This window comes from Gorilla gorilla, chromosome 6 (genome assembly GCF_029281585.2).
Source record: "Gorilla gorilla gorilla isolate KB3781 chromosome 6, NHGRI_mGorGor1-v2.1_pri, whole genome shotgun sequence".
Taxonomy (NCBI): domain Eukaryota; kingdom Metazoa; phylum Chordata; class Mammalia; order Primates; family Hominidae; genus Gorilla; species Gorilla gorilla.
Genome location: NC_073230.2, coordinates 48,256,307 through 48,272,281, shown reverse-complemented (window position 1 = coordinate 48,272,281; position 15,975 = coordinate 48,256,307). Strand labels below are relative to the sequence as shown.

Below are 15,975 nucleotides of genomic sequence, written 5' to 3'. Positions count from 1 at the left end.
GGAATCTAGACAGGCAGTCTGGCTACAGTGGCTTTGCTAGCTGCAGTGGGCTCCACCCAGTCTGAACTTCCTGGTGGCTTTGTTTACACTGTGAGGGGAAAACTGCCTACTCAAGCCTCAGTCATGGTGGATGCCCCTCCCCACACCAAGCTCAAGTGTCCCAGGTCGACTTCAGACTGCTATGCTGGCAGCAAGAATTTTATGCCAGTGGATCTTAGCTTGCTGGGCTCTGTGGGTGTGGGATCTGCTGAGCAAGACCACTTGGCTCCCTGGCTTCAGCCCCGTTTCCAGGGGATTGAATGGTTCTGTCTCACTAGCATTCCAGGTGCCACCGGGGTATGAAAAAAAACTCCTGCAGCTAGCTCAGTGTTTGCCCAAACAGCCACCCAGTTTTGTGCTTGAAACCCAGGGCCCCTGTGGTGTAGGCACCCAGGGGAATCTCCTGGTCTGTGGGTTGCAAAGAACATGGGAAAAGCATAGTATCTGAGCCAGATAGCACTGTCCCTCATGGCAAGGTCCCTCATGGCTTCCCTTGGCTAGGGGAGGGAGTTGCCCAACCCCTTGTGCTTCCCAGGTGAGGCAACACCGCCCCCCGCCTCCGCTTCGGCTTGCCTTCCATGTGCTGCACCCACTGTCTAACCAGTCCCAATGAGATGAGCCAAGTACCTCAGTTGGAAATGCAGAAATCACCCACCTTCTGCGTTGGTCTAGCTGGGAGCTGCAGACCGGAGCTGTTCCTATTCAGCCATCTTCCCTGGGCATCTCTGAATCAGTTTTTAAAGAAAAAAAAAAGTCTGAGTGCAGCAGCTCATGCTTATAATTCCAGAAGGAGATCCCAGCAGGAGGCCAAGGCAGGAGGATTGCTTGAGCCCAGGAGTTCAAGACCAGCCTGAGCAACACAACGAGACCCCTTCTCTACAAAAAATTAAAAATTTAGCCAGGTGTGGTAGTGGCACACATCTGTATTCCCAGCTACTCAGGAGGCTGAGGCAGAGGGTCACTTGAGCTGGGAGTTCAAGGCTGCACTGAGCTATGATCGTGCCACTGCACTCTAGCCTGGGCAACAGAGCAAGACCTCATCTCAAAAAAAAAGAAAGAAAAAATATATAGTTTAAAATGAGTTCCAGCTATCTTTAAACTATGCCCCACTTATCACTGGTCTGAATAAAGAAGGAGAAACAGAACTTCCCTGTGCCAGAATGCAGTCAGGTCTATTTCACAGCCAGCTCCTACTGACTTTAAGAAAGCTCAGCTTATGCCATCAGAGTGGAATTCCTTGGCCCAGGGCCTCCAGCAGAAGCCCCCTGAGAGGACACCCTGACCCTCCAGCCCATCCCATCTCCTGACCTTCTCTGTCATTGCTATCTTGCCAGTCACCCCTCCGGCCCCCACTTCACCCAAGATCTTCCCTGTGGGAATGAACTGAAACATCGAGATTTTTCTGTGGTGATCGAACTGGAGGACTCTAACTTTCACTTACAAGATCTATTCATGTTTGCAACAACATGTCATGATGGGTGGAGAATACTAATACCAAAGGACTGAGTCTCTTTAAATATGACCAACTGACTTAGCAGGCAGCTGGTGCCTTGGTTCCTTTCTATCCCTCACACTTAAGATAACTTGCCAAGACACTGAGGGATATTTTGAACCTTTCAGGCCTAAAAGCTGTGATTTGGATGGAATCAATAAAATGGCAAGGTAATTGCAATCCTTTTCTCTCTTTATTGGCTTGTATTTTGCTATGTTGATTCTGAAGTGGAGAACTTGTTGTTCTATACTTTTTAACTTAAGAAAATGTGTTCAGTATGATTTTGTGTCTTCCTTAATGAAAAGAGTGTTTATTTTCCATTGCTGGTTTGCCACAGACCCATTTCTGGCTAAACATAGAACTCTTCAGTCATCTAAACCACTGTCTGGACATATTTGAGCAAGGAAAAGTAAAAGTTTTAGGAATTTATCTGTGTTGGGTTGACTGTCATATATTTCTGTTGATCTCCAGACATAGAAAGGATCATTTTCCTTCCTAGGACACATTCAGATACAAATGCTGGTTTTATGGAAAGATAGTGTCTGGATTTAACATATCAGATGCCTTAAGATATGTGAATCTGGTAAATTCCAGACCTGATTATTTGATCATTTGTGTATTAACATTTGGAGGCCAACATCAATTCTCATAGAAGGGAATGGGAGAGATTACATAAACTGAATCATTGTGATCTAGGCATGATTTTTATGTGGAAATAAATTTTTCCTAAGATAACTTGAGTCTTTATCCCCTTTTTATTATTAATTGCCTTGATTTAAAAATGGGGCAAACTCAACAGAAAGATGAAAGCAATCTTATATAGAGCCACATTTCATTTGCCGTAGGTCTTGTTTTCCAGAGCTATCTCCAACTTTGCCACCTGAGAAACACAAGTCCAAGTCCAATACTTACAGAAGAAATAACCATTCCACCTAGTCAAGGAACTAGCCAACACTTAACAGAGGATTGCCCTTGGTTATAGAGCTAACTGCAAATGAAGTAACTAGAGGAAGACCATTTACCTTCTCCATTGAAGAGACCATTCAAGAGCCAACTCAGCAACCAGGTTCTAGCAGTGTTACTGACCGGATGACTGGCACTTAGAGTCCAGCACCCTGCTGAGAAACCAGCAACCCATGTGAGGATTCCATGGCCGGTAAGCATGCTGTGCTTCTTGACTTTATGTAGAGGCTGTTGGTTAACTTTCCAGTGCAAATTTTGCTCATTTGGATTTCCCTGTTTTGTCTGTTTTTCCTTTTCATTCATGCACCTTTTACAGTCCACCACTCTGCTTGGCTCCTTATATAGTTTGGATATTTGTCCCTGCCCAAATCCCATGTTGAGCTGTAATTCCCAATGATGGAGGTGGGTCCTAGCGGGAGGTGATTGGGTTGTAGGGGCGGATCCCTCATGGCTTGATGCTGTCTTTGCAAGAGTGAGTGAGTTCTTGCCAGATCTGGTCGTTTAAAAGTGTGTGGCACCGGGGCCAAGCGTGGTGGCTCACACCTGTAATCCCAGCACTTTGGGAGGCTGAGGCAGGTGGATCACCTGAGGTCAGGAGTTCAAGACCAGCCTGGCCAACATGGTGAAACCCCATCTCTACTAAAAACAAATACAAAAAAATTAGCCAGGCATGGTGGCAGGCAGCTCTAATCCCAGCTACTCCAGAGGCTGAGGCAGGAGAAGTGCTTGAACCCAGGAGGCAGAGGTTGCAGTGAGGCAAGATTGCACCAGTGCACTCCAGCCTGGCCAACTAAGTGAGACTCTGTCTCAAAAAAAAAAAAAAAAAAAGGATCCATCACCCCCCATTCCCCTCTGTCTTGCTCCCCCTTCCCTTTCTGCCATGATTGTAAGCTTCCAGAGTCCTCCCCAGAAGGCAAGCAGATGCCAGCACCATGCTTCCTCTAAAGCCTGCAGAATCATGAGCCAATTAAACCTCCTTTTTTTATAAATTACCCAGTCTTAGATGTTTATAGCAGTGCAAGAATGGCCTAATACAGCTTTCATCCTGTCACCTTTGATATATGTGGAACAATAAACAACTGTTCTCCTGCAGCCAAAATGTATTCTAACTCATTTCTCAGAAACGAATAGGCTCTATTAGCATTTCCCATTTTATTTCCTTCCTGCAAAGTTTTCTTTAGAGTTGTAATCTTGCCCTACTGTCACATCTTTTCTTTTGAACCAATGTTCTGTATTCCAGAAATCATGTAGGAAGAGAATAATGTGTTCCCTTAGATCAGTACACGTTGTAAAATAGAAAGAGAAAGAGGTGCAGCAGAGAATGCACAAGGCACCCCTTTAAATAAGCAGAAATGAATTTACTTTCTGGTCCCAACTTAAACATCCCCTATTTGTTTTTATTTCATAGACTAAGATCACAAGACTCTTGAACAGAAGAAATGCCAGGAGAGCTAGAATCTTACAGATGGTGGTATTAATAATGGAGCAAACTAGAACCAATGACAAAGACATGAAGTCTGAAAATAACACAGAGAATATAAATATTATGAGATAAATGTTCCCCCTCCAATTCTCCTTATTTGCCAAATATTTTCATTTCCTTTTGTCATTATAGAAAATAGAACCATGCATCACAGTCAAAAGTGCTCCACTAGCAACGTTGTATGATTCACTCTTTTTGTCATACATGTCTTTAGTAATTGATGGATATTAAAATCACACAGAATATTTAATAAGGGCTTATTTTACTTGCATCGCCACTTTGATTCAAAAAAAGATTTAAGGTAGTTAATAAGGTTAGAAGGAAAGAGAGTTAACAAAGACAAGAACTTTAACTAGAGTCAAAACTAAAGTCAATATTTAAAAAATAAACACCACATAGTCTCCCACGCTTTCTCTGGGTGACATTTACAGCAGGTGACCAAGGAGAGGCTGAGTCATCTTTTCCACCACTGTCTACCCTGAGGGTTCATGCACACTTAGGCGGAGTTCAAACTCAGAATTCGTTGAACAAATGACAAGCAGCATATGCACAGATGAGCAGTCTTGAACTGGGGACCAAGGTTGATTGGAACATCTGGGTTGTCTTTGAACTGTTTACCATCAGCACTGAAACTTCCCCCACATCCAATCTACCTGCCCACAAAAGTCCCATCTTCCCCAACTCCATCTGCCCTCCCCCACTTCTTAATACACAGACATACAGGTAAGGTAGCCTGGCCAATGTGTTCTTCATAGAAACTGAAAATAGCCCCCGTGACAAATTGTTAGGACTCCTGTTCTGGGGAGGTGCTTGGTCACAGAGTGCCACCGTCAAGCCTCACTAGGTTCTCTAATTGTCATGCCTGAATTATTGCCAGAATTATTACCAGGAAAGAGGTGCAATTTTTCTCAGGATTCAAGCAAAAAAGCAGAAAAAATTTGGAATTCTCAAAATGAAAAGTAGTTGAGATGCAAAATTATAGACAAGGAAGAAGCATGTATGTGTGGGACATATATAGTACATATAATGCAAATGTACACATTATTCAAAAAATAAGTAATTAGCATGAAAATCAAAAGAATTACATATAAAAGGTACTGGGAGTAATAGCCGGGCGCGGTGGCTCACGCCTGTAATCCCAGCACTTTGGGAGGCCAAGGCGAGTGGATCATGAGTTCAGCAGAATCAGACCATCCTGGCTAACACGGTGAAACCCCGTGTCTACTAAAAATACAAAAAAAAAAAAAAAAAAAAATTAGCCAGGTGTAGTGGTGGGCGCCTCTAGTCCCAGCTACTCGGGAGGCTGAGGCAGGAGAATGGCGTGAACCTGGGAGGCGGAGCTTGCAGCTAGCGGAGATCACACCACTGCACTCCAGCCTGAGCGACAGAGACTCCGTCTCAAAAAAAAAAAAAAAAAAAAAAAAGGTACTGGGAGTAAAATAACAAGGCTACTTTCATGCGTGTCCCTGTGAAGAGACCATCAAACAGGCTTTGTGTGAGCAATAAAGCTTTTAATCACCTGGGTGCACGCAGGCTGAGTCCGAAAAGAGAGTCAGCGAAGGGAGATAAGGGTGGGGCCGTTTTATAGGATTTGGGGAAGGTAAAGGAAAATTACAATCAAAGAGGGTTTGTTCTCTGGCGGGCAGGAGTGGGGGTCGCAAGGTGCTCAGTGGGCAGGAGTGGGGGTCGCAAGGTGCTCAGTGGGGGTGCTTTTTGAGCCAGGATGAGCCAGGAAAAGGACTTTCACAAGGTAATGTCATCAGTTAAGGCAAGGACCGGCCATTTACACTTCTTTTGTGGTGGAATGTCATAAGTTAAGGTGGGGCAGGGCATATTCATTTCTTTCGTGATTCTTTAGTTACTTCAGGCCATCTGGGCGTATACGTGCAGGTCACAGGGGATGCGATGGCTTGGCTTGGGCTCAGAGGCCTGACATTCCTGCCTTCTTAATAAGAAAAATAAAACAAAATAGTGTTGAAGTGTTGGGGTGGCGAAAATTTTTGGGGGGTGGTATGGAGAGAGAATGGACGATGTTTCTCAGGGCTGCTTCAAGCGGGATTAGGGGCAGCGTGGGAACCTAGAGTGGGAGAGATTAAGCTGAAGGGAGGTCTTGTGGTAAGGGGTGATATTGTGGGGATGTTAGAAGAAACATTTGTCGTATACAATGATTGGTGATGGCCTGGATACGGTTTTGGATGAATTGAGAAATTAAATGGAATAACAGAAGGAGAAAAACAGGTATAAAAGGTCTAAGAATTGGGATGACTCAGGATATCTGATTAGAGAGTGCCTAAGGACATTCAGCATAGTCCTGCCAGCAAAGATTATTTATTTACTTCAAGAGTTAAGAGTGGCAGTTTGGGGATAGCACCAGGAGATATCAGCTGTGATGGCTTGGAAAAACAGTGTAAACCGGCAGTGTAAACAACAGCAGGGCATGTATGAGTAGTTGAGAACGGTGAATAGGAGTATGACTAGACAGAAGATAGTAGGGATGACAAGTTTTTTGGGGCACAGTCTAAGTTGGTCTGCTGTCTGGAATGAGACTGGGGCCTAATAAAAAGGAGCATCTATACAGGAGCTTAAATGGGCTGTACCCTGTAGCATTCCGAAGACAGGCCTGAATTCTGAGAAGGGAAAGTGGTAAAAGTATTGTCCAGTCCTTTTTAAGTTGGTGGCTGAGCTTGGTGAGGTGTGTTTTTAAAAGACCTTTAGTCCATTCTACTTTTCTTGAAGACGGAGGACCATAAGGGATATAAAGATTTCACTGAATACTAAAAGCCTGAAAAACTGCTTGGCTGATTTGACTAATAAAGGCTCATCTGTTATCAGACTGTATTGAGGTGGGAAGGCTAAACTGAGGAATTATGTCTGACAGAACAGAAGAAATGACTGCGGTGGCCTTCTCAGACCCTGTAGGAAAGGCCTCTACCTATCCAGTGAAAGTATCTACCTAGACTAAGAGGTATTTTAGTTATCTGACTCAGGGCATGTTGATTAAAGCTAATTTGCCAGTCCTGGGTGGGGCAAATCCTCGAGCTTGATGTGTAGGGAAGGGAGGGGGCCTGAATAATCCCTGAGGAGTAGTAGAATAGCAGATGGAACACTGAGAAGTTATTTCCTTGAGGACAGATTTTCACGACGGAAAGGTAATGAGAGGTTCTAAGAGGTGGGCTAGTGGCTTGCACTATAGCATAACCTGCCTTTGCTGGTGTGTGGCGATTAGGCCTGGTGGAACCGCCATCAATAAATCAAGCGTGATTAGGGTGAGGAACAGGAAAGAAGGAAATTTGGGGAAATGGGGTGAATGTCAGGTGGATCAGAGAGATACAGTCATGGGGGTCAGGTGCGGTATCAGGAATAATGTGGGAGGCCGGATTGAAGTCTGGGCCAGGAACAACGGTAATTGTGGGAGACTCAACAAAGAGTGAGTATAGCTGAAGGAGCCAGGAAGCAGAAAGTATAGGTGTCAGGTATGAGGAAGAAAATAGATTTTGGAAGTTATGAGAACTGTAGAGAGTGAGTTGAGAATAGTTTGTGATTTTGAGGGCCTCTAAAAGTATTAAAGCAGCCGCAGCCGCTGCACGCAGACATGAGGGCTAGGCTAAAACAGTAAGGTCAAGTTGTTTGGACAGAAAGGCTACAGGGTGTGGTCCTGGCTCTTGTGTAAGAATTCTGACCACACTAACCATGCCTAGGAAGGAAAGGAGTTGTTGTTTTGTAGAAGGTGCTTGGGTTTGAGAGATCAGTTGAACATGATTGGCAGGGAGAGCACGTGTGTTTTTATGAGAATTATGCCGAGATAGGTAACAGATGAGGAAGAAATTTGGGCTTGATTGAAGTAATGGGGGCTGTCTGTGAAGCTCTGCGGCAGTACAGCCCAGGTAATTTGCTGAGCTTGATGGATGTCAGGGTCAGTCCAAGTGAAAGCAAAGAGAGGCTGGGATTAAGGGTGCAAAGGAATAGTAAAGAAACATGTTTGAGATCTAGAACAGAATAATGGGTTGTAGAGGCAGGTATTGAGGATAGGAGAGTATATGGGTTTGGCACCACGGGGTGGATAGGCAAAACAATTTGGTTGATAAGGCGCAGATCCTGAACTAACTTGTAAGGTTTGTCTGGTTTTAGGACAGGTAAAATGGGGGAATTGTAAGGAGAATTTATAGGCTTTAAAAGGCCATGCTGTAGCAGGTGAGTGATAACAGGCTTTAATCTTTTTAAAGTGTGCTGCGGGATGGGATATTGGCGTTGAGCAGGGTAAGGGTGATTAGGTTTTAATGAGATGGTAAGGGGTGCATGATCAGTCGCCAAGGAGGGAGTAGAGGTATCTTATACTTGTGGGTTAAGGTGGGGGGATACAAGAGGAGGACGCAAAGGAGGTTTTGGATTGGGAAGAAGGGTGGCAATGAGATATAGCTGTAGTCCAGGAATAGTCAGGGAAGCAGATAATTTAGTTAAAGTGTCTCAGCCTAATAAGGGAACTGGGCAGGTGGGGATAACTAAGAAGGAGTGCTTAAAAGAGTATTGTCTAAGTTGGCACCAGAGTTGGGGAGTTTTAAGAGGTTTAGAAGCCTGGCCGTCAATACCCACAACAGTTATGGAGGCAAGGGAAACAGGCCCTTGAAAAGAAGGTAATGTGGAGTGGGTAGCCTCCGTATTGATTAAGAAGGGGACTGACTTACCTTCCACTGTGAGAGTTACCCAAAGCTCGGCGTCCGTGATGGTCTATGGGGCTTCCGAGGTGATCGAGCAGCGTCAGTCTTCAGCCGCTAAGCCGAGAAGGAGTCAGTCAGAGAGCCTTGGGCCAGAGTTCCAGGGGCTCTGGGAGTGGCTGCCAGGTGAGTTGAACAGTCCGATTTCCAGTGGGGTCCCGCACGGATGGGACATGGCTTAGGAGGAATCCTGGGCTGCAGGCATTCCTTGGCCTGGTGGTCAGATTTCTGGCACTTGTAGCAAGCTCCTGGGGGAGGAGGTTCTGGAGGAATGCCTGGCCACTGCGGTTCAGGCATTTGGAAGTTCTTGTGTGCTGGAGATGCGGCTGGGGTTTGTCTCACAGTGGAGGCAAGGAATTGCAACTTTTTTCTATTATTGTACACCTTGAAGGCGAGGTTAATTAAATCCTGTTGTGGGGTTTGAGGGCCGGAATTTAATTTTTGGAGTTTTATTTAATGTCGGGAGCAGATTGGGTAATAAAATGTATATTGAGAATAAGATGGCCTTTTGACCTTTTAGGGTCTAGGGCTGTAAAGCGTCTCAGGGTTGCTGCCGAATGAGCCATGAACTGGGCTGGGTTTTTATATTTGATGAAAAAGAGCCTAAACGCTATCTGATTTGGGATAAAGAAAAAGGAGCATTAACCTTGACTATGCCTTTGGCTCCAGCCACCTTTTTAAGAGTAAATTGCTGGGCAGGTGGGGGAGGGCGAGTCACGGAACGAAACTGTAAGTCGGACCAGGTGTGAGGAGGGGAGGTGATAAAAAGATTATAGGGTGGAGGAGCGGAGGCTGAGGAAGAATTGGGACCTAGCTCGGCCTGGCAAGGAGCAGGCTGGGGAGGAAGGGAGAAGTCAGATGGGTCTGTAGAAAAGGAAGATTAGAAAGACTCAGCGACGCTTGGGGTTGGTACTGAGGGGACAGGCGGGAGGGAAAGAAGGAAGATTTGGGACGAGTTGTACTGGGCACAGAGACTAGGACGGGACTGATGTGTAAAAGAATGCCTGGACGTCAGGCACCTCAGACCGTTTGCCTATTTTACAAGAATTATTTAGATCTTGCAGGATGGAAAAATTCAAAGTGCCATTTTCTGGCTATTTGGAACTACTGTCAAGTTTGTATTGGGGTCAAGCGGCATTGCAGAAGAAAATAAGGCATTTAGGTTTTAGGTCAGGTGTGAGTTGAAGAGGTTTTAAGTTTTTGAGAACACAGGCCAAGGGAGTAGAAGGAGGAATGGAGGGTGGAAGGTTGCCCATAGTGAAGGAACGAAGCCTAGAGAAAAGGGAGTAGAGAAACGGAGGGAAGGGGTTCCGGGGTTCTTACCTTCCAGAAAAGTGGGAAAAGGGGTTGGGGTGCAGAGATAAGAGGTCGGGGTGCGGAAATAAGGGATTGGGGCACAGAGATAAGAGGTTGGGGCGTGGAAATAAGGGATTGGGGGTTCTTGCCCCATAGAAAAGAGGGACTTGCCGCTAACGGTGAAGGAGAAGGGGTTGAGAGGTACTTGCCCCTGCCCCGGGAAAGTGGGACTTGCCGCTAAGGGTGAAGGAGAAGGGGTTGAGGGGTACTTGCCCCTGCCCCGGGAAAGTGGGACTTGCCGCTAAGGGTGAAGGAGAAGGGGTTGAGGGGTACTTGCCCCTGCCCCGGGAAAGCGGGACTTGCCGCTAAGGGTGAAGGACCAAGGCAGGCGTCCCTGCGTGGTCTGACACCCTTGAAACGTGAGTGTATAATCAGAGAGGTGTCCCTGCAATGATTAAACACCAAGGGAAGGCTGCCTTCCCAGTCCGTGACCGGCGCCGGAGTTTTGGGTTCACGGATAAAACATGTCTCTTTCGTCTCTACCAGAAAATGAAAGGAATTGAAATTAAGAGAAGGGAGAGACTGAAGTGTGGCGCCAAGATTGAAAGGAGAAAGAGATTGAGGGTTAGTGAGGGAGTTTGGAGAAGAGAGTAAAAAGAGGCCGCTTACCGGATTTGAAGTTGGTGAGATGTTTCTTGGGTTGGTCAGTCTGAGGACCTGAGGTCGTAGGTGGATCTTTCTCATGGAGCAAAGAGCAGAAGGACAGGGGATTGATCTCCCAAGGGAGGTCCCCCGATCCAAGTCACGGTACCAAATTTCATGCGCATCCGTGCGAAGAGACCACCAAACAGGCTTTGTGTGAGCAATAAAGCTTTTAATCACCTGGGTGCAGGCAGGCTGAGTCCGAAAAGAGAGTCAGCGAAGGGAGATAAGGGTGGGGCCGTTTTATAGGATTTAGGGAAGGTAAAGGAAAATTACAATCAAAGAGGGTTTGTTCTCTGGTGGGCAGGAGTGGGGGTCGCAAGGTGCTCAGTGGGGGTGCTTTTTGAGCCAGGATGAGCCAGGAAAAGGACTTTCACAAGGTAATGTCATCAGTTAAGGCAAGGACCGGCCATTTACACTTCTTTTGTGGTGGAATGTCATCAGTTAAGGTGGGGCAGGGCATATTCACTTCTTTTGTGATTCTTTAGTTACTTCAGGCCATCTGGGCATATACGTGCAGGTCACAGGGGATGCGATGGCTTGGCTTGGGCTCAGAGGCCTGACAGCTACTAAGTCTTTATTTTATGCCAAATTCTCCTCTAAATGCAGTACAGTATATCTTATTTCATTTTAATCCTCATAACAGGTCTAAAGGAAAGATACTATTATTATTTTACAGATAAGAAAACTAAAGCTTGGCGAAGTTAAGTCGCTTGCCCCGGATCACACAGATCGTGGCAAAACTAACAATCAAATTAGGGCCTGACTCCAAAGGCCAAGCTCTGACCTTTACATGTGCTGCCTCGCAGTGGGAAGAGCTGGTAATTACCAAGCCTGAACTCTGATTCTATTACTCCTTCATTTCCCTAGAACTAATTTTTTTTTAAACAGTTTCATAGAGAACTTACTCACAATAGCCAAGACCCAGAAACAGTCCCAGTGTTGATAGATGAGTCAAGGGATAAACAAATCATGGTAAATCCCTACATATTTAATTAGCCATCAAAGGGAATATGCTGCTAATACGTGCAACACCAATGAAGCTCAGAGACCCCATGCTTGGTGAAAATACCCAGACTGAAAAAGAGAACTCTGTCCTTACCTGGAACATGAGATGGGTTGAATAAAAATGATCTCCAAAGTCCTTTTTATTTCTAGCATTCTTAATTGCACCAAAGTTAGGAAAATATGTTCACATATCAAATTGATTTTTAAGTATCTTGACCTCATGACCAAAACGATAGCAATTCATTCAGCCTAGAATTTATAAATTACATGTTATGAATAATTAGTCACACATCCCAGTCCTGAAGAATATAATTATTGCGATATATATAAAGCTCCATGAGAACCAGAAACAAGATAACTTCGTTCACCTCTGTCTTCCTGGCATCAAGAACGACATCTTTCACACTGGACATGCTCACAAATGACTGGTGAATACTAAGGGATTAACATAAGATCACTAAACCACCTCTATGCTCCTCTTTTTGAGAAAAAGAAAAGAAAAATGAGAAACAATGGATCTTCAGAGCTAAGTTGAAGTTAAGGATTATTTAGTTTATTCTCATTGTTTTATAAATGATTAAAGTAGACCCAGAGAGGACATTTTTACCATTGATACTGCTATGATTAGTACTGTTGTTGCTATTATCATTGTCTTCATGTTCTGAGGTAATTCTATTGGTTGAGAAATCTTTCTTTTTCATCCACCATGAAATACTGTAGAAGACCCAAGGGCTCTTTGCCTTTTTCTTGAACTGGAGATTTAGGAACCACAGCCCTCTGCCCACCAGTCCCCCTCCTGCACTCCCCACTCCTTAAGGATAGAATTATTGAGTCATATATATATATATAATATATATAATATATATCATATAACTTATATATATATAACTCAATCAATAATTCTACCCTGAAAGAGGAGGAGCTTCATTGAGCAACAAAGTGGGCAGGTTCCTGGTGAGGCTCCACCTTCAGGCCAGGGAGGGCCTGAAGGCTGAGGACCAGGCTGCCAGTCCTGCAGACCAGAGTGGGAACTTGTGGTGCCTTCTCCAGGCTTACCCATGGCCACCTATGGACCAATCGGCACACACTTCCTCCCCTCTGAGGCCCATAAAAGCCCTGAGATCAGCCAGAGCAGAACAGACATCAGGACAACCAGCTGCAGAGAGAAGCAACCCACCCCAGGGCCACCACGCTGCTGAGAGCTAGGCAGACAATGGGATCACCTGCCTGCAGAGAGGAGCTTCCCACTTCAGGGTCTCCTCTCTGCTAAGAGCTAAACACTTGTCAGGACACTCTGGTTGTGGAAAGGAACTACCCTATTGCTCAATAAAGCTCCTCTTTATCTTGCTCACCCTCCACTTTTCTGTGTACCTCATTCTTCCTGGTCACAGGAGAAGAACTTGGGACCTGTCGAGTAGTGGGGCTGAAAGAGCTATAAGACAAACAGGGCTGAAACATGCCCCTAGATCACCACATTGCAGGCAAAGAGAAGGAGAGAAGAGCTGCAGCCCTTCGGGGATCCCAGACCTGGGAACCGTCTGAGCCAGGTCTGTGACTTCCTCTTCAGAGCTCTGTGGTTCCTGGTGTCTCCAAGCTTCCAGGCATACCCATGTTCCCTGGTACCAGCTGTAGAAGCTGCCTGTGGTGCACCTGGTCCAGCCGCAGCCTTGCAGAGGGCCAGCACCTGGAGCTGCCCTCCCCGCTGCAGCAGCCAGCATGTCTGACTGCACAGTGGCTGGACACCAGGCTCACTGACACAGCCCTTGCTGCTCCACACAGTCTCCCTTGGCAGTCATGGGATCCAGGCTGGTAGTGTGAGCTGAGCACCACCTGCCAGGCTGAGTGGACAGAACAAGCCCCGCAGGATCGAGTAAACTCAAGCAAAGGCACCACTGGCCACAGGTTTCCAGTCAGAAAAGCAACACCCCAAAGATCCTATAACATAAAGACTACACCTTAGTATAAGGGCTGTGCTGTAGCACTAACAGCAAAGCTGAAAGTAATGCTACCCAGAAAACCAGACTTTGACAGGATCAAGTAATCCACAAGTAAACGAGTTGTCCACGAGAAAATAATTTAACAAATTTTTAGAGGAAGAACCTCCCAAACTTATAATCTACAATGTCTGCAAAAAAATTATTATTATTATTATGAGGCACATAAAAAAGGAAAATGTTATAGATAATTAAGAGAACAAATAACCAATAGAAATAGTGATCTAGAAGATCTGTATTTGGGAGTTAGCAGACTAGGACTTAGTTGAATAACATTTTTTTAAATATGAAAGATATATTAGGGAGTAACAGAGCAAATAGGGTGTGTGTGTGTGTGTGTGTGTGTGTGTGTGTGTGTGTATGTGTGTGCAGAGAGAAAAAAGAGAGAGATTTATTATAAAGAATTGACTCATGCAACACTGGAGGCTGAGAAGTTCAGACCCAGAAGAGCTTATGGTAACAGTTCGTCTTGAGTCTGAGTCAAAGGCAGGAGAAGACCAGTGTCCCAGACTGAAGACAGGCAGAGAAAGAACTCTTTCTTACTTAGCCTTTTATTCTAATCAGGCCTTTGACAAACTGGGTGAGGCCCACTCAAAATAGAGACAGCAATCTCCTTTCCTCAGTCTACACCTTCAAATGTGAATCTCACCCAGAAACACCCTCACAGATATACCCAGAAATAGTGTTTAACCAACTATCTGGGCATCATGTGGCCCAGTCAAGTTAACACATAGCTAATCATCACACATGGAAATTGGGAAACTTTCAACACACCTGTGTATCTATATATCCGTATATAAATTGCACATAAGTCATTTACCATAGACCACAAGACAGAAACATATCCTAGGCTCATATAACAAGTTGACAAATCTCAAATGATTTAGATCATATATTGCATGTTCTGTCACCACTATGGAATTGAGTGCTCAGTAAGAGAAAGATAAATAGAAGCTAGAAAAGCAACACATTTCAAATTACCCATGAGTTAAAGAAGAAATCACAATGAAAAAATAGAAACTATTTTGAGCTGAAAGATAAAGAAAAGACAACAAACCAAACTTGTTGTATACACCAAAAGGTGCTTTGGGGAATATTAATAGCTTCAAATACATATATTAGGTGAAAGGAAAAGATTGAAAATCACTAAGTTAAGCCTCCATCTCAAACGAGGAAAAGAACAGTTAATTAAACCCAAGGATAAGAGAAGTAAATAATAAATATAATAGCAGAAATCAATAAGGTATAACATAAGAAGTCAACATAGTCAAAGTTGCTTCTTAGAAAAATTTACTAAAATTAATAAGTCCCTAGGTAGACTAATCAAGGGAAGAAAAATGAGAAAATTCAATTTATCAGTATCAGGCATAGACAAGGAGAAATCACATAGACCTTAGAAATATTAAAAAGATAATAAAAAGACATTATGAAAAACTTCATGCCCATAAATTTAAAAAATTTTGTGTCAAAAAATTAGATTACATGGAGAAAAAAAATCCTCAAAATTCCAATATACCATCACTGGCACAGGATGAAATGAAAAATGTGAATGATATTGAATTTGTAATAATAATAGTTGTTTTTAATTTACAAAAAAAGAAAACTTCCCACAAAGAAAACTGTAAGTGAGATGGCTTTATTAGTGAATTCTCCTTCACATTTATGAAAAAACTAAAACCAATCTTATCCAAACTCTTAAAGACAGAGAGAATAAAAAGAAATACATTTCAACACTTTTTATGAGACCATCGGAATTTTGATTTCTAAACCTATGAGTGCATTATTTTAAAAAAGGAAACCACAAGCTAATATATTTCATGAACACATGAGAAACCTTTAGTAAATCAAATGCAAGTACATATTTCAAAAAGTAATACATCTCGAACAAGGGTAGTTTATTCCAGGAATAAAAGTCTAGTTTAACATTTAAAAGTCAATGTGATTAATCACATTAACAAAACAAATGAGAAAAACTAACTGGTAAGATTCAAATAAACCTAGAAACAGACTATTAGTAAAAGAATTTATCAAGGGCACTATACAAAAGTTGGTGGTATTTTTATATAAAGGCAACAAACTAGTAGAAAATATAAATTACCATTTGCCATAACATCAAAACATAAAACACTTATAAATAAATCTGATGAGAAATGTGTAAGACTTTTATACAAAAAACTGCAAAACATTAATAAGAAAACGTTTGAAATACTTAAGTAAACAGGATGTATCTGTTCCTTGACTGGAAAACTCAACGTTGTTAAGATGTCAGTTCTCCCAAAATTGGTC

General features: G+C 43.7%; 1 long non-coding RNA gene across 1 annotated transcript; it reads left to right on the top strand.

Moving 5' to 3' along the window:
• The first annotated feature begins 888 nt into the window (after positions 1 to 888).
• LOC129523845 (uncharacterized) lies at positions 889 to 4,230 on the top strand. Its single transcript, XR_008667509.2, has 3 exons — positions 889 to 1,701; positions 2,391 to 2,687; positions 3,903 to 4,230. It is a non-coding gene; the product is annotated as an uncharacterized lncRNA (long non-coding RNA).
• The last annotated feature ends 11,745 nt before the right edge of the window (positions 4,231 to 15,975 follow it).